The 19,511-nt window shown below is 40.9% G+C and overlaps 1 protein-coding gene across 4 annotated transcripts in view; it reads left to right on the top strand.

Annotated features, from left to right (window-relative positions):
* Window positions 1–19,511, top strand: part of ARHGEF28 (Rho guanine nucleotide exchange factor 28) — a 339,789-nt gene that overhangs the window by 66,777 nt on the left and 253,501 nt on the right. Inside the window, exon 1 of one of the 4 annotated variants that reach the window (XM_027520362.1) lies at window positions 16,026–16,194. The exons of the other annotated variants lie outside the window; for them this stretch is intronic. The gene's annotated coding sequence lies outside the window, so the exon portion shown is untranslated. Of the gene's footprint in view, window positions 1–16,025; window positions 16,195–19,511 lie in introns of those variants that run through there. 4 annotated transcript variants of the gene reach the window in all.

The following is a 19,511-nucleotide window of genomic DNA, read 5'->3' as shown; positions in this document are numbered from 1 at the left end:
CCAATTTAGTCCCAAGTTTTTAATTTTTTTGGTAACTTAATCCTCTTTAGCTTTATTCTTTCCACTCTGCTCCCCTACCTCAAACCAAACAGATCTAAAATCCAATCATCATATAAAACTTGAAGCCAGTCAGAATGGCTGCGATCCAAAAGTCTACAAGCAATAAATGCTGGAGAGGGTGTGGAGAAAAGGGAACCCTCTTACACTGTTGGTGGGAATGCAAACTAGTACAGCCACTATGGAGAACAGTGTGGAGATTCCTTAAAAAACTGGAAATAGAACTGCCTTATGATCCAGCAATCCCACTGCTTGGGAATACACACTGAGGAAACCAGAACTGAAAGAGACACGTGTACCCCAATGTTCATCACAGCACTGTTTATAATAGCCAGGACATGGAAACAACCTAGATGTCCATCAGCAGATGAATGGATAAGAAAGCTGTGGTACATATACACAATACAGTATTACTCAGCCATTAAAAAGAATACATTTGAATCAGTTCTAATGAGGTGGATGAAACTGGAGCCTATTATACAGAGTGAAGTAAGCCAGAAAGAAAAACACCAATACAGTATACTAACGCATATATATGGAATTTAGAAAGATGGTGACAATCACCTTGTATACGAGACAGCAAAAGAGACACTGATGTATAGAACAGTCTTTTGGATTCTGTGGGAGAGGAAGAGGGTGGGATGATTTGGGAGAATGGCATTGAAATACATGTAATATCATATATGGAACGAGTCACCAGTCCAGGTTTGATGCACGATACTGGATGCTTGGGGCTGGTGCACTGGGACGACCCAGAGGGATGGTATGGGGAGGGAGGAGGGAGGAGGGTCCAGGATGGGGAAGACAGGTATACCTGTGGCAGATTCATTTCGATGTTTGGCAAAACCAATACAATATTGTAAAGTTTAAAAATAAAATAAAATTTAAAAAAAAAGTAAAAAAAAAAAAAAAAATTGAAGTATGTTTGACTTACAGTGTTGGATTAGTTTCTGCCGTACAGCAGTGATTCAGTTATACACATACACACACACACACACATAACTATATATATAGTTTTTTCTTTTTTATACTCTTTTCTGTTATGGTTTGTTATAGGACACTGAATATAGTTCCCCGTGCTATACAGCGGGACCTTGTTATTCATCTATTTTATGTGTAGTAGCTTGTATCCCAGCTGGCTCAGTGGTAAAGAATTCAGCTGCTAATGCAGGAGTCATGGGTTCGGTCCCTGGGTGGGGAAGATCCCCTGGAGAAGGGAATGGCAACCCACTCCAGTATGCTTGCCTGGGAAATCCCATGGCAAAGGAACCTGGTGGGCTGCAGTCCATGGGGTCGCGACAGAGTTGGACTCGATTTAGTGACTAAGTGACTAAGCAACAGCAAGAATCTGCTAATCCCAAACTCCTAATGTATCCCTGTTCCACACCCTTTTCCCTTTGGTAGATGTAAGTTTGTTTTCTATGTCTGTGAGTCTGTTTCTGTTTCATAAATAAGTACATTTGTGTCATATTTTAGATTCTATATATAAGTGCTATCATATGGCATGTTTTGTTTTCTTTCTGACTTTATGTAGTACAATAATTTCTAGGTCCATTCATGTTGCTGCAAATGGCATTATTTCATCCTTTTTTCGTGGCTGAGTAATATTCCATTCCATACACACACACCCAACATCTTCTTTATCCATTTATCTGTCGGTGGACATTTAGGGTACTCCCATGTCTTAGCTATTGTAAACAGTGCTGCTATGAACATAGGGGTGCATTGTATCTACTTGAATTAGAGTTTTCTCCAGATAAATGCCCAGGAGTGGGATTGCTGGATAATATGGCAAGTCTATTTTTATTTTTTTAAGGAACCTCCATAGTGTGTTTTCTAGGGGCTGCATCAGTTTACATTCTCACCAGCAGTGTAGGAAGGTTCCCTTTTCTCTGCACCCGCCACCCACCCTGACCCCAACCCCAGCCTCCCCAGCATTGGCTGTTTGTAGACTTTTTGATGATGGCCATTCTGACCAGTGTAAGGTGGTACCTCACTGTAGTTTTGATTTGTATTTCTGTAATAATTAATAATGTTAAGCATTTTTTCATGTGCCTATTGGCCATCTGTATGTCGTCTTCAAAGAAATGTCTATTTTGGTCTTCTGCCCAATTTTCATTGGGCTTTTTTTTGTTTGTTTGTTATTGAGTTGTATGAGCTGTTTGTGTATTTTGAAAATTAAGCCCTTGTCAGTTGCATCAGTTGAAAATATTTTCTCCCACTCAGTAGGTTGTCTTTTTGTTTTGTTTATGGTTTCTTTTGCTACGAAAAACATTTGAAGTTTGATCAGATCTCATTTGTTTATTTTTGCTTTTATTTCTATTGCCTTGGGAGACTGAGCTATGAGAACATTGCTGTGATTTATGTCAGAGAGTGTTTTGTCTGTGTTCTCTCCTAGGAGTTTTACAGTGTCACATCTTGTATTTAAGTCCTTAAGCCATTTTGAGTTTATTTTTGTGTCTAGTGTGAGGGATTGTTCTACCTTCATTGATTTATATGCAGCTGTCCTGGATAGCTGCATTCCCGGCACCACTAGCTGAGGAGACTGTCTCTTCCTTATTGTATATTCTTGCCCCCTTTGTTGCTGGTTGACTGTGAGTGTGTAAGTTTATTTCTCTGTTCTGTCCCATTGATCCAGATGTCTTTTTTGGTGTGTGCCAGTACCGACTGCTCTGTTTACTGGAGCTTTGTATTATTGTCTGATGTCTGGGAGGATTATGCCTCCAGCTTTCAAAACCTCGTAGTTGATCAACATTTTGGTATATTTCTAACCTAGACTACCAGATTAAGACCAGATTTGGGAAGAGTCAATATGCATTGCTTAAGGAGAGAAGACACTTAAACAGACCAACGGAGAGCAAAAAAGTTTTTTAATTATCAATAATATAAACTAATTAGAAAAAAACAAAAAAATACAGAAAGTGTTCAGAAAATAAGCCACTCATAATCTCATCCTCTATAGATGGTTTAAAACAGGGATCCCCAGCCCCTGGGCCACAGACTGGTACTGGTCTGTGGCCTGTTAGAAACTGGGCCATACAGCAGGAGGTGAGTGGCGGGTGAGCAAGCAAAGCTTCGTCTGTATTTACAGCTGCTCCCCATAGCTTGCATTGTCACCTGCCCCACCTCGTGCCAGATCATTGGTGATATTAGATTCTTATAGGGGTGCGAACCCTACTGTAAGCTGTACATATGAGAGATGTAGGTTGTGTGTTCCTGATGAGACTCTAAAGTCTGATGACCTGAGGCGGAGTGGAGGCACTTGAATCCTCCCGAAACCATTCTGCACCCCCAGTCCAGGGAAAACTTGTTCTTCATGAAACCATTCCCAGTGCCAAAATGGCTGGGGAATGATGGTGTGAAATGTTATTGTTATTTATCAGTTTAAAGGTGTAATTTTCTCATTTTACATCTCTGAAACTGAGAGACTCTCCCTTCAGTGTTTATCCTGGCGGGTGTCATGATGGAGCTGTCAATACCTGCGCATGTGTGACCTTGGTCACAATGGTTCACACTGTTGTCATTTTAAATTACATATGTGCCTTTCTGGTTCTATATGAATTAATTGCTTTCAAAATGATTTCACTGTGATTTGGCATTAAAAAGTCAAAGTTACTGTGTGTATAGAAAGACATGGAAAGAGCAACATGATAATGTGGTAAAGTCTATAAATTTCGATGAGCTCTTTTAAAAGTATAAAACTCACAAAAACTTGGCAGTTTTTCTCCTAGTGGAATATAAAATGCATATTATAACTGGTATCTCAGATGAAATACACTGTATTTAGCATAACTGAAACGTGCCTTTCCACTTGATGTTTTGTGTCGGTATCTTTGTGGATTGACCTAAACCAATCTTCCCGTTTGACCTCATGCAGTAAGCAGTCAGTGGGGAAGTATTATAATGAAAACACGTTTTAAATCAAATTTCATCAGATGAGTAACACATAGGCAAAGCAGACACAAGCTAGGCTATTATTTGTTTTTGTATCTTGGGGCAGGCTTCCTCTGTGACCTTCTGTCTTCAGATGTTTCGTAAATATTCACTTCTGTTTTCTCCTAGTTTACGGCAATCTGGTTATAAACCCATAATATTTTATTCATATTTATTATGTTATATATATTTATTTTAAAATACGCGCAAAAATCAACACCATTTTTAGTCCTGTTATGTATAATGATGTTGAAATTTTGGTGTATTTTTTCCCGAGTTTTATCTATAAATTTGTGTTGAATTTTATTGAAGGTTCTTTTGGCATTTATTTACATGATGTGTTTTCTCATGTGACTGATACACTGAATCTTGGAATTTTGATTCTTTCCAGTGTATTCCCAGTGATTCTGTCTAGTTGTCATGACTAGTTCTTTTGGAAAAACAAGATAACTCTAAGTGTGGTTAAGAGAGAACCCAAACAAAACTAGAAATTATGAAGAGTCCTTAACCTATTGAGATGATTTGCTGTTGTCGTTCAGTCCCTCAGCTGTGTCCGACTCTTTGAGACCCCACGGACTGCAGCACACCATGCTTCCAGGTCCTTCACCATCACCCGGAGTTGGCTCAAAATCATGTCCATTGAGTCAGTGATGCCATCCAACCATCTCATCCTCTGTCATCCCCTTCTCCTCCTGCCTTCAGTCTTTCCCAGCATCAGGGTCTTTTCCAATGAGTTGTCTCTTTGCATCAGGTGACCAAAGTATTGGAGCTTCAACATCAGTCCTTCCAATAAATATTCAGGACTGATTTCCTTTAGGATAGGCTGGTTGGATCTCCTTGCAGTCCAAGGGACTCTCAAGAGTCTTCTCCAACACCACAGTTCAAAAGCATCAATTCTTTGGTGCTCAGCCTTCTTTATGGTCCAGCTCTCACATCATACATGACTACTGGAAAAATCATAGCTTTGACTAGACGGACTTTTGTTGGCAAAGTAATGTCTCTGCTTTTTAATATGCTGTCTAGGTTGGTCATAGCTTTTCTTCAAGAAGCGATCGTCTTTTAATTTCATGGCTGCAGTCACCATCTGCAGTGATTTTGGAGCCTAAGAAAATAAAGCTGCCACTGTTTCCATTGTTTCCCCATCTATTTGCCATGAAGTGATGGGACAGGATACCATGATCTTTGTTTTTTGACTGTTGAGTTTTAAGCCAGGTTTTTCACCCTCCTCTTTCACCTTCATCAAGAGGCTCTTTAATTCCTCTTTGCTTTCTGCCATTAGAATGGTATTGTCTGCATATCTGAGGTTATTGATATTTCTCCTGGCAATCTTGATTCCAGTTTCTGCTTCATCCAGCCCGGCATCACACATGATGTACTCTGCATATGAGTTAAATAAGTAGCGTGACAATATATAGCTTTGACATACTCCTTTCCCAGTTTTGAACCAGTCCATTCTATGTCTGGTTCTAACTGTTGTTTCTTGATCTTGATTATAAAAAATATTAAGCATAATTGTACGCTAATACACTGGAAAAATCATTTAAGACAGGCTTTAGAAACATAAATTGTGAGATTTACCTCAAGAAGAATTAAATCACATAATGGGGCAATAATCATGGAGAAAAAAAAATAGCAATTATTCCCCAACTTCTGTCCATCCTTCACAAAAGGATACTTCATTCAAGTGGGTCCTATAAGTGATTTCTTTTTGGTTCCTTTGATTATAACCTGTTTTGATTTATTTCTTACAAAACTTTTATAGTTAAAATGTTTTTCCATTTTTATTTTTGGGTCACCATAGAGAATCCTTCCTAAAGATGGTAGATTCTTTATACCTATAGAAAAAAAAAAATCTATGGATGTAAGTCTTTCCCTGCCCCCTGCCCCATATATTTTGTTTGAATCCATGAAAACTTTCAACTTCTTTTTAAGGTTTTATCCTTTGGTCTTTCAGCATTGTCTTCACCTTCTAGAACAGCTGATATTCTATGGCTGGACTGTTCTAACTCTTCTGTCCTTTAAAAATTTTTTTTTTAGTCTGATTTCTGCCAGCATGTTTTCTTTTCTATTTTACTTTAGTGTTCTGTACTAATAAGTTTATTTCCTGCTTGCCAGAACAGTTTTGGGCCATTACTTTGTTTTCAGTTTCTATGCAGTATTTTCGTATCTTGGCATGGTATATTTCTTCTATACCCACCTAGTTTTATTGTGAGCACAAAGCAAGAACTTAATCTTCTTTTCTGTATCTTCCAGGAATCTGTTTCAGAGGGAGGAAGTATAGTCTCTGATTATGTGTTTATCTGATCATGTGCTTTAAATGTTTTCCTTTATTTTTGGGGGTCAAACTTTTTTCTCCTTGGCAAGCATTTGTGTTTGCTTATCTTTAGGAATGGGACAGTCTCAGTACTGGGAATGCAGAAATATTCCTGAACTCAGCCTTAGACTTACCCTAATTTTTAAATGAACCATGGAGGTCCGTTGAGTTGTTATTGCAGGAACAGAGAAACACTGCAGCATAATAAGATTACAGAAGAAGATGGAGTTGGCAGGACTGATAGCCAAGAGTTTATAATATTGATTTGCAAACCTTAGGGATATAAGCATTACAAATCCAATTTTCAGCCTCTAGCAGCTTCCTGCATCTGTATTTTGAGGGGAACTAAAGGAAGCAGTTCTGAAAGGCCAGGCGTTTGTTCCCCGTAGAAAAGCAGAGGCATGCCATCTGGTTTGAAGTCCAGGCTTAATTTTCAGATAGAATGGTAACATGGTTTTAGGAGGAGATGTTTTAAGCTAGCAAAGAGCTGTAGTGAAGAAACTAATGAGAAATGGGAAAGCCTGGAAAAGTGTAAATTACAATGATTATAACTGATCTGAGATACTTATTTTCTAGCTTAATGCTATTTAATGGACACCACTTGGGAACTTACATTCTATATTTGAAGTCATAAAGTTATTTTTTATTTTTAGTTGGTTTTTGTTTATTTTCTAGTCTGTATGTAAAAAGAGGAACTGCTGCAAGTACAGCTTAAAAAGAGATTTTGCTGAGTATCAGATTGAATTTTGAAAGAGAAAACGTTTGTACATTCACAAGAAAGATTGTATGTTTTTGCTGAATTTTTTAAAAAATTGTATAGTTGATTTGCAATGTGTGTTAGTTTTACATGTGCAGCATAGTGATTTAGTTTTTTTTTTTTTTTTTTTTTTTACAGATTATATTCCATTGTAGGTTATTTTTGATTACTTTAAAAATTGAGTTTTCTCTAAATTTTTGTTGATTAAGAAAGGTTATAAAATACACATATGGCTTCCCTGGTGACTCAATGGTAAAGAATCCATCTGCTAATGCAGGAGTTGTGGGTTCGATCCCTGGGTCAGGAGGATACCCTGGACAAGGAAATGGCAAACCACTCCAGTATTCTTGCCTGGGAAATCTCATGGACAGAGGAGCTTGGTGGGCTGCAGTCCATGGGGTCTCAGAAAGTCAGACACAACTTAGCAACTGAACAGCAGCAGCATAAAATACATGTTGTTATGCACTTCATCCAAGAACTTCCTTTTCCACATTAATTACATTTTTATTTTAAATAAAGTGTAATTAGCATTCATCTTTACAAAAATATCAGTTCAGTGCTGTAAACAAAATAGAAGAGCTTTTCCTTGAGAAATTGATTTCCAAAGGTTTTTTTCTCAATAAAATGGCTTTATTTCAAGGATTATTTAAATCACACTTGCTTATTATAAAAAAAGAATAAGAAATTACCAAGAAGAAAATAGAGATCACTTCAAATTCCACCTTTGGATGAATTTTCATTAGTATTTTGATGACAGTCCTTTCAGAAATTTGCGGGCATGCACATACACACACACAGTGGATGAAAGAAATCATGTAAAAAGCTGTTTATGTTATCTTGCACAGATCCCCATTATTCTCTCCCCGTTTCCATACCTCCACTTCTGTCTCACAGGTAACTCTTATTGAAACCTATTGTAGTCATTCTCAACAGCATTAGCCTCCTTGGGAAACTTGTTGGAAATACAAGTTCTGAGACCTTACTGCAAACCTACTGAATTAGACACTCTGGGTGTGGGGGCCTAGCTATCACCTTCAGGTGATACTGATGTCTGCTAATGTTTGAGAATCATTGACTTAGTGTGTTCATTTCTACATTTCTCTGTGCTCATACAACCCTACACGTCCGTAAATATAGACACAGGTTTTAGTAAAATCATTTAACAAGTCTGAATCAGGGAATTCTCTGATGGTCCAGTGGTTAAGACCCTGTTCTTTCAATGCAGAAGATGCAGGTTCAATTCCTGGTTGGGGAGCTGAGATCCTACAAGCTGAGTGATAAATGGCCCAAAAAAGAATCTGGATCATATTTATATAAACTTCTATATCTGTTCTAAGCCAGCATTACTTTGTGGAAATCTTTGCAAGTCATCAGGTGTAGCTCTAATTCATTCTGTTTAATAAATGTTTGTTTGGGTTAGGCCCTTTCTCTGTGGATCAGTATTTACTAGACATCGTTGTCCATAGTCCTTATTTATGCATACTTTCATTTTTATGGGATAGATTCCCATAAGTGGAATTGTTGAATGAAGAATATTACATACTTCAATTATTTCTTTGCAAATGAGGTGTAAGAGTTCACATTTTATTTAGCAACTTTCAGATATACTTAATATCTAGTTCTTTAGCCCTAACAATTGTGGTAATTATGAAGTTGGGGGTTATAAATTCATTTTCACTGTGCAAAGAAGGGTAGCATGTTAAATTTTGTAAAAGTTCAAAGACGTTCCCTTGTTTTAATCTTTGTTTTAGGGAGAGGCATGGTGCTTCGTTTCTGCTGTTTCTCAGATTCTGGCTAATATGAACATCTAATCCATGGAGACTTTTATAACATCTGCGAAGGGTGTGTCTGTGGAACTTGGTGTGTGGGCTCTTGCTCTCTTCCACCTTTTAGATGTGTTAATGGTAGCAATTGACTGAGGAGAGTAATCATTTTTTTTCTCCTGCTGCTGCAGATTATACAACCATTTGGACAACAGAGTTTTAGCTTCAGGAGATTGTTGCCAGTTGGATCTAAGTGGCTTCCCTCTTCCCTTAGCCTTTTATGGTCGTTATTCTTTTATTTTGAGTCTCAGTATCCTGCTGAATTAGGTCCCAAGTATGTTGGTTGCTGTTGGGCCCACTGTGTGTAATTGAAGGTGTAATCTGGTGTTTGGTGATCTAATCAGTGCTGTAAGTAGCTGAGCTGAACCTCCTCCATTCAACCTCTTCTATCTCTGGGGCTTGGTGAAGTGTCCTTGAATTCCTTAGCTGAGCACACTCTCCCAGGCCCCAGCCTTCTGGAGTGGGACCCCAGGACAGGGCCCAGGGAGGCCATTTCCTAAGGAGGCTGTAAGTGACTTGGTCGCTTTGTTCTGTGCTCACCTGGTGGACACCTCCTTCCTGACTCCCACAGATTCCTTCTGGCTTCTGGTTCCTGTCGAAGGAAATCCTGTCCTCCAGATGCTGCCCCCTCTCTGCCTGTAGCTCCCCCAATGGGCCTCCTGTGATCAGTCCCTCTTGACCATCAGCTTGGAATCTTGGTATGTGAAGGCACCTTTGAGATCTTTGCCTTAGCCACTCGCACTTTGCAGATGAGGAAATCCAGGCTCTGAGAGGGAGAATCACTTATTTGACTATGTTAACTCAGCTGGTTTGACACTCAGGATCTGTAAATGATGTATTGGAAGCCATAACGTTTTTTTTTTTTTTTTTTGCTCAGAAAGTTTGTTGGTGGCAGATCCACAATAAGCCTGGGAGTTTTGCATCTTCACTAGCTAATCAAAATGACCTCGCCACTGCACTGTTACTACAACTTCATGTCCCCATTGGCCAGGTCCTCATTTTGTCCTTCACCACCCTGAGGTCTCTCTTTGAGCTTTAGGACATTGAAGAATGATGTAACTTCTTGGACTTTCAATTAAAGTATCTCTTTTTTCCCCTCACATTTTTTTTTTTATCCTGCTAAAGGATGCTGCTTGTCACTAGGCAACCCCTGACCCTCTAAAGCTCATTTGCTCACAAAAATCAGGGCCTGGGAATTGATGATCCTTGGTGCCATCAAGCTCTCAAGCTCCGCTTAATAGTAATGTCGCTAGTTCCAGTGTCAGGGCCCTGGTGAGGGTGTCTCTTAGCACATGTCCATTTAGCTAATTCTGGCTTTGAGAATGGGACCAGGAGGGGCATTTGCCTGAGATGAACTTACTGATCACATGTTTACTTTGTGCAAATTTGTTTTTAGGAAATTATCCTAAGTTTACCTGTTCTGACTTAAACAGGACGGCATGAGCATCTCAACTAATCGCTACCTGTTGGGTGGCTTCCTCCATTGTTGCTTGAGCTGGACTGGCTGAAGTCAGCGCTCCTTCTATGGCTCTTGCTTTCTACCAGCTTAGCTTGACCTTTTTCTGCCTGGTCTTTCTCTGCTTGATCCTGCTTTTACCTTTTGGCCTTCTCTCCTGCTTTCCCTAAGGAAGGGGCAGACCAACTCCAAAGCAGTATGTTGTTCTCACTGCAGAGCAGGAGAACCATGGTAACTGCCCAGCCCTGCCAGCAGTCACATGATGTCAGTTCCTGTGAAGTCCTGAGCGCCTTAGCTGCTCCAGGAGGTTCTCTGATGGTTCTGGCAGGTGTAGAGGGGGAAAAAACCACTTCTCAAACTCTAGCAAAATCTTCAACCTAGAGATGCTACATAAATCCTCCCTTAGTTTCCTCCCTGTCCAGGTTCTTAAAGAAACACTACTCTTTGCCCTCAGCACATTGGCGCTTGATGGTGCCCCCTTCTACTGTTATCTTGAGATGCAGGCTTCTGAGAAAAGACCTGAAGGTAAAATGTACAAGTGCAGGAAGCTGCTGGAAGAATTCACTCCAGCACACAGCATCTTGGGAGGAATGTCTTTGCTGGTGTGGGCTGGGGGCTGTGGGTACATAAGTACCAAGTGTTCTTGTCGCATTTCCTGTGTTTCAGTGGCAGCCTCCACAGTTTTGGGTTACATGCAGGCTTGTGTCTTTTAATATAGAACTTGTAATAATTGACATTTTTGTTCTATTTGATTTTTAAAAGATGTATTGCCACCTTAAGCAAGAATTTTAGGCATGATGGGTGTGGGTCAGATTTTTCTTTGGGAGAACCTGCAGTAGAAGAAGTGAGATGTGAAGCAGTAAAAATGTTTTATTTGCTACATAGTGATTCTACATTCTCAACAATCCCTGTCCCGCACCCCTGAGGGCATGTGCTATATGGTTTGAAAACTGTTATCTCAAACTCCTGACTCTTTTTCTTCTCTACAACTTGATCCAGTTTGGCTTTAACCGTGTTCTTTTGTTTGTCTGTCTTTTCCAAACTAGATTCCTGAAGGGCACTATTTGGCTCTTGCTCAGTCTAGGGTTTTTCTTAAGTCCCCATGAAGTGCAGTGAGTTTTTCCAGTCAGTAAGGATGTAGTCGAGAGGGAAAGAGAAAAGATCCTAGGACCTTACTCTGTCCGAGTCCACTGTGAGTGGAGAGGCAGACAGTCAGTAGGTAAACAAAGACAGAACAATTTCCACTTGTGATGTGCATTAGGACCAGACCGTGGTATGGTATGGTAGAGAAGAGTATGTGTGTGAGTGAGGTTTGATTGATTAGAAACCAGAGTCCCTCGATAGCCTTCTGGTAGAAGCTCTGAGGCCCTGAAGTTGGGCCTCATGTACCCATGTACCCGCGGGATCGTCAAAGGCCCGTGCGGCTGGTGTGTGGTGGGGGAGAGGAGATGTGTTGGAGAGGTGGGCGAGGCCGCTCATGGAGAGCTTTGTGGCCAGGGTGATGAAGTGAGAAGTCAATGTGGGAGTCTTGGTGGGGAGATTGCCCGCTCTGGTTTGTACTTTAGATGTGTGTTCCCAGTGGTCTCAAACTCTGTTGATCCTCTTTCAGCCTGTGCTCTTTGTCTGTTGCACTTTCTTCTCCCCTGCTTACGTGGGGGTTCCCCCAGCCCCCTGCTTTCTCTGGCAGCTCATTTCTCCTTGGTTTTTCAACCACAATTTCTCCTCGAAGACTCCCACACGCAGGCCCTCCTCCTGAACTCTGCCCCTGCTACATCTTCTGTTTCCAGCTGGCCTGTTGGCTCTTTCCACTCAAATTTTCAGCTTTGGCTTCAAATCCAGACAGTTATATTTTTAAAAACTTTTTCAAGTTTCCAAACCAATCCCCTTTATAACCTCCTGATTTGTGTTACTCTACCACCATTCTCCCAGGCATCCTGGCTTTAAATCCGAGTTTTCCTTATTGCTCTGTTACTGTCTTCTGTATTTGATCAGCCATCAAGACGTGCTAATGGTCATGACTGTCTCTTTTCTCTTATCTGCTGTGATTCTCATTCATCTTTGGATTGGTGCCTTTACCCTCTGCAGAGCTGCCTGTTTCTCAGACTTTGGACACTTTCTTCTCTCTTTCAGATGTTGGTTATCATCTTGTGTTCATCTCTTGCTTTGTACTCTTGTCTGTTTTGAGACAGGTCCTCTGAGACAAGTCCCCTTTCTACCTTGGTGGGCTTTCTTTATTCTCTTATTTGCAGAACTTTGTTCAAACTGGTCCAGTTCCATAACCAGGAATAGCCTCAGGTTGGGGGCTAATTTCACTGTTAGTTTGGGAATAGATGGGAACCTTGATTTTGAACTTTGGAGACTTAAACCACTAAATTATTGTGGCAGAAACATTTGGATTTAGCATGAAGTTAGTAAGTAGTAGCTGTAGGGGTCGATGTGGATGAGAACTACTTGTAAATTTACTCAGTGAGGTCTTTGGGCTGGTTATCTTGGCAAAACAACTGTTTAAGGTTTAAAGCCAAAATTAAGGACCACTAAGCTGAGTGAAGGCTGCAGTCCATGGGGTCTCGGAGTCAGACACGACTGAGCGACTTCACTTTCACTTTTCACTTTCATGCATTGGAGAAGGAAATGGCAACCCACTCCAGTGTTCTTGCCTGGAGAATCCCAGGGACGGGGGAGCCTGGTGGGCTGCCGTCTGTGGAGTTGCACAGAGTCGGACACGACTGAAGCGACTTAGCAGCAGCAGCAGCAGGAATGGGTTACAGTGTGGTATTTAGGTTACAATGCTAGACATCTGTACAATGGGTATCTTTTTGGCAGTTTCCTAAGGCTTGGTTTCACTTTATGGGTTAAGTTACCATTTTGGAAGCTGTTTCTTATCTCCTGGGTATGTTGGCAGTGATCAGGATGTATTGTTACCCCAAAGTACCTTGGGCATAGCCTGTGGCCTAAAGGGCTGGGCTTTCCAAAGGTGAGGCTAAAATTCAAAGAGAACTACAGCTTTTTGCTTAAAAGGAATGAACTAGGAAATTTAAATTGCCACTAAATAATACTAGATTCACACTTAAGTAGGACAAATCATTTGGGGCAAAGGAAACATTTGGCTCCAATGAAATAGCTTAAAAACCAAACATTTCTAATAAACTTGTTATGTGCTCAACAGTGTACAGTATGTTCTTTAATGATTTCTCATTTAATTTTACAAAAACTCTGTGGGATAGGGATTATCTCCATCTATAGATAAGAGAATTTAGGTTCAGGGAAGCAAGGTGATGTTCTTTCATCTGGGCCAGTATCTGAGGTTCTCACTGAACTGAGTCAAGGCTGGCAACCCAGCTGAATTCTGCTGGAACTTGCATTTGAACCCAGGGTCTTCTGACTCTCACTCCAGGATGTTCTCAATTATAGTAAACCGTCCCTTGAACACAGACTTTTGCCCTTTGTTTACATCGAAATACCAAGTGCAGTGTCCAGTGTATGGGAGAGTTGGCAGACGTGTTTGCTGATTGCTTTTCTAGAGAAGCACTGAGGATGGAGATAAGATTGATCTCTGACTCTTAACAGGAACATTCTAGACAATGGCTGTGGTCACTGGGGAGTGGGTCCAGTTGACAAATAGACTGATAATTAAAGATGGCGCTTGGTCCATCTGTGAGATTGAATAGATCCCTTGTACTGTGAGCTCCAGCCAGACTCTGCTCTTAGTTTCCCCTGAGTCTCATGCATCTTCCTACCCCCGGACGTTTGTATGTGCTGTTCCCCATGTGGCATGCTCGTGCCCCTTCCCGCTGTGTAGAATTATCACTGTGCAGGTTTCAACTCAAATAATACCCTCAAAGTCCTCTAGACACTCTCGACATTTTACATTTTTGAGGAGATTTTGCTTATTGTTTTGTTTAATGTATCTTCTTTTTAGCTTGTAAACACCAGGACAGCAGAGATTTTAAACTTTCTGTCCACTGACTTTTCCAGTACCTGTTCAATGCCATGTTCAAAAAATATTTATTGGATGAATACTTGATTTTAATTTAGTTGCCTTCAATAAACAATATTCTATGAACTTACAGTTGCTTGGTGGGGGAAGGATGGGAGGGAGGAATAGTTAGGGAGTTTGTGATGGACCTGTACACACTGCTGTATTTAAAATGGATAACCAGCAAGGACTTACTGTACAGCACTTGGTGCTCTGCTCAGGGTTACGTGGCAGCCTGGATGGGAGGGGAGTCTGGGGGAGAATGGGTACATTCCTTTCTTGCTGTTTACCTGAAACTATCATGACATTGTTAATCTGCTATACCACAATACAAAATGAAAAGAAAAAAAGAACAACATTCTGTGTTCATCTTGGCGCATGCTTTAGTTTTGTTTGCTTGTTTCTGGATGGTTATGTGCCTTTCCCCAGCAGGTATGTGACCGTCCCTGTTTTGGGCTGGGGGCAGCCATGCTAGCTTTCTCTTCTCCAGGTGCATAAGAGTCAGAAAGACGGCCAAGCAGGAGGGGGAGCTGTCATCATGATGGTCAAGAAACTGGGAGGTTTGGGAGGAAATTGTCCTAAAGTTTGAATCCTAACTAAATTTGGAACGTACTTTATGGACTGTATCATAATTATGCATTAAATTAAGGAAGTCTTTGTGAGGTAGAAAATTCCCAGCTGAGAATTAGAATTTAAGAGTGGGGAAGTTCTGATAAAGTAGTAGGGAGTGAAAAGCTTGCCTTTTCTAACAGAGGATACCTGATGAGTCCCCGAACTTGGGAAGGATGATCTATGAACCATGTCGCATGAACTGCACCTCCGTTTGGCATCTTGACTGATAACCACCCAATATTCAGTTATTATGTTCCATGTCTTTGGGGGGGAAAAGGTCATGGCACTACTGCTGTAGTTGTTGAGCACCTTGTAGGTCCCTATCAGATGTTTTCACACGTGATCCATTTCACTATCACCACATGTGACTGTTTAGCAGAGGAGGTGGACCCAGAGATGTTAAGTGCCTTGCCCTGAGCTCATCCCTACATGCAGTCATTCCCATGACAAATTTTTGGGGCCAAGGGCTATATGAGGTCCAGGCTGGGACAAATCCAGGTTTTATGGGGCCTGAAACTTCTGCAGTTTTTCTCTTTCAGAAAAGGAATATAAGACTACAAGTATAAAATTAGATTGAAAGTAAGAATGATGAGAAATTACAAAATTGGAAAAAATTGACAAGTCCCATAAATATAAAAAATAGTCCCAATATTCCTCTTAGCCAGATGCTCCAGTATAACCTAGCAGGACGGGGAGTGTGTCTCGGGGAACTCAAATGAAAAGAGAGGGCATGCTTCACTGATGGCAGTTAAAGTGTCTCCCCCACCCCCAACTCTGGCATGAAATACAGAATAATTTTATTAATTATTTTTCCTGTAAAATTCACCCAACATACTTTGGGTGAACACGAGCTCTCAGCCAGATTTCCCAGTGGTCCCCATTGTTGTCTTCCTCTGGTCATGGTGACCACCCCGGGCTTGTACAGATCAGACTCTATCCACTTTCAAGATTACCTTACTGTAGATCAGACAAAACTGACTGTGTGAACGTGATGTTTAGGCTCTTCTAGGGCCTTGGAAGAGGCCTTGTGAACTGGGAGCCCTAAGCTTAAGCTTCACATGGGCGTTTGTGTGCATGCGTGTGTACAAACCTGGGGAAAGCGGGCTGCCCTGCCCTCAGTTTGCTAGTGGAGAGGCCACCGCACCCTCACCGAAAGCACTTAGTGGTCCTGTGATGAGTGGCTCGATGAAGACAAGCTGAGGATGCTCCTGAAACCCCGAGGGGCGTGGGGGACACTTTTCAGAGAAACGTCCTGGGTTGAGAAGGGTAAGTGTCAGGGTAAAGCGCAGCCCAGATAGAGGGTGCTGAGTGGGAGGGTGCATGCCCCGGTGAGAGCCCTCTGGAGGGGAGGGTTGAGGTCAGCCTGGGGAGGAAGATGCTATGAGATCGATATTCAGATGGGGGCAAAGCGGGCATTGAAACCCAGGTCTTCAGACTCTGCTCTACTACAGTATATGATGATCCATGCATTCTCTGGGTTCTCATACTTAACTTTGCAAACTCTTTCCCTCCTAAACATAGAGGAGACCATCATTCAGCCTTTTCTGACAGATAGCAGAACTGTGGAGGGCAGAATCAGCAGTTTGAGTCAGAGAGGGGGTGGGGGACAGTTCCTGAGTAACAGTGAGAGTTGTACTCCTGAAACAGTGACAGTACTGGCATCCACGTGGGAACCCTTTGTGGGTGCATGGCTGTCAAGATTCCATGTTTCCCCAGGAACTTGTCTCATTTAAGCCTTCCTCTGTTTGTGAAGATCAAGAGGATCCACTAGAGAGGGAAATTTAGGGGGAAACTCAAGAAGCAGTTTAGAAGCAGTTGCTGGTCTAGATCATGTCGAAGACTTTATCTTCTATGGAATTCCACACGGAAGTATGCACTTCTGTGCCAACTTGTAATTTGAAATGCCCAGGCTGTGGAGCAGCACGCAGATGAGGGCTGGTCTCTGCGGTTGATCTGGGCTGTGGGCAGTGGTGACTGTGGTGGGGAATTTGAAAATCTAGGTCGCTAAAACCGAATATGCTTAAGAATCTGACATAATCGTTTATTGTTTAGTATTTGGTCATAGTTATTAAAAGTGACTTTCCAGAAATTGGAAATATAGCTTCTTTTATTTCCTTGAGAACAGATAATAAAAAAACCCACAGGAAAAATGAAATGGTTACTGAAGTATTCATTTTCAGCCGATATTTTCAGCACATGGTTTAATAAAGTTGGGTCATTAAAGCATCAATCCGCTTAAAGGTACTTGGCCACCCATAAATTTGTAGGTCAAGTAGGAATCACACATCTTGCCATTTAAAATCATCATAAAATGTTGCAGTGCATATTTTGGTAAGAAATTGAAAACACTTTGTGTAGAATGGAATGTAAAGGATTAGCGGTGTAAACAGGAGTTGAATGGCTATGTGCGTGAAGTCCAAGATGAAGTCCAAGACTGACTTTTCTAATCAGTTGTCTGCTTTATTTTGAATGGTGACTATCTGGTTCTTTATTACCTTCCTTGTACCCTTTTTAAATAAAGGTATTTTGGAAAAGTTGCACACCGATAAAATAACGTTTTAGCCAGAGAGTACCCTATTTGAATAAAACCCAATAGTGAATACTCTTGATAATCCCACCAGTTGTATGTTTGATTTCAGATTTTTGTAAACTAGGTTTGTTTGAACTGGAAGCACCCTATACATCTTTGTGCGTTCTTGAATTTTAAAAAGACTTTTGTACATGAGTGGTAAAGCTTAAACATGAAAATAGATGATATTTGTCAAAACCACTGACTGAATTCAATAGTCAGCTCCCCCTCTCAGGCAAAACAGGAAAGAAAATAGGCCAAGATGCGGTGGGCATAAGTTAGAATGTGGCAGTTTGTTGGTGGAATTTCTGTGGGTGGCTGCCATTGTGCTTCAGTGGAACTTGAGGTCGCTGGGAGGGATATTGAGCCATTAAATTGTATGTAGCTCTGCTCTTGATAAACTGTCAGAACTTTGGAAGCATTTTTTGATAGTGGAAAATAGAAGTACCTTCAACTTCCACAGACACGTAGATAAACTTATGGTACGTTAACGTACTCATCACCCTCCTTCTCCACCCTTGCTAACCCCTGGCAATCACTAATCCATTTCCTGTCTCTAGAATTTTGTCATCTTGAAAATGTTATGCAAATGAAGTCATGCAGCATGTGATCTTTTGAGGTTTGCTCACTCAGTATAATGTCTTTAAGGTCCATCAAATGTTGTATCAGTAATTTATTCTTTTTCATTGATGAGCAGAATTCCATGGTATGGGCGTGTCATAGTTCAACTGTTCACCTATTGTCTTGGGACATTTTGGTTGCTTCATATTACTTACTATAAGTAAAGCTGCTGTGAACAATTGTGTAGGTATAATTTTCATTTCTCTGGGATAGATGTACAGGAATGAAGTTGTAGGTTTGGTTATTGTATTGTTTTGTTTTTAAAGGAAGTGCTAAGTTCTTTTCTGGAGTGGCTGTAGCTTATTACATTCATGCCTATAATATATGAGAGATCTAACTTCTTATCTGCATTTAACATTGTCAATATTTTTATTTTTAGCTGTTCTCAAAGGTGTGTAGTGATAGCTTTTTATAGTCTCTGCTACAGATTTTTCCCCCTTTATTCTGGTAAAATATGTATAGCTCATTTTAACACTATAACTGTATATAAGTATACAGTTCAGTGACATTAAGTACATTTATATTGTTGTATAACCATTACCATGATCAACCTCTAGAACTTTTTCATTTTCTCAAATGGAAACTCTGCACCCATGAAACAATGACTCCCCAGTCCTCCTTCCCCCGCCCTGGCAATCACCGTTCTGCTTTCTGAATCTGAGTTTGGCCACTGTAGGCGCCTCACAAGTGGAAGCCGACCATGTTTGTCATTTTGCTTCTGCCTTCTTTCATTTAATATAATGTTTTCAAGGTCTGCCTATGTTGCACATCTCAGAATTGTATTCTTTTTTAAGGCTAAGTAATATTCCACTGCATATGTACACTAGACTTCATTTATCCATTCATTTGTTGGACATTGAGTGGTCTCCACCTTTTGCTGTTGTGAATGATGATGCTATGCACTTTTGTGTACAAGTTTCTAAGTCTCTGGTTTCAGTTCTTTTGTGCAGATATCTAGAAGTAGAGAAGTAGAATTGCTGGATCACGTGGTGTGTGTGTGTTTTGGTTGCTCAGTTGTGTCTGACTCTTTTCCACCCCATGGACTGTAGCCCGCTAGATTCCTCTGTCCATGGGGTTCTCCAGGCAAGAATACTGGAGTGGGTTGCCATTTCCTCCTCTAGGGGATCTTCCTGACCCAGGGATTGAACCCAAGTCTCTTGCTTCTACTGCAGTGGCAGGCTGGTTCTTTACCACTAGAGCTGCCTGGGAAGCCTGGATCACATGGTAATTCTATGTTTAATTTTTGAGGAACCACACAACTACTTTACACAGTGACTGTGCCATGTGCATTCCTGTCAGCAGTATATGGCACTGGGGTTTCTAAGTTCTCCATGTCTTTGCCGAAACTTTTTTATTTTTGATAGTAACCATCCTCATGTATGTAGAGTGGTCT

Source organism: Bos indicus x Bos taurus, chromosome 20 (genome assembly GCF_003369695.1).
Source record: "Bos indicus x Bos taurus breed Angus x Brahman F1 hybrid chromosome 20, Bos_hybrid_MaternalHap_v2.0, whole genome shotgun sequence".
NCBI classification, from domain to species: Eukaryota; Metazoa; Chordata; class Mammalia; order Artiodactyla; family Bovidae; genus Bos; species Bos indicus x Bos taurus.
Note: the sequence above shows the minus strand (reverse complement) of the source record. Positions and strands in the feature narration are given on the sequence as shown.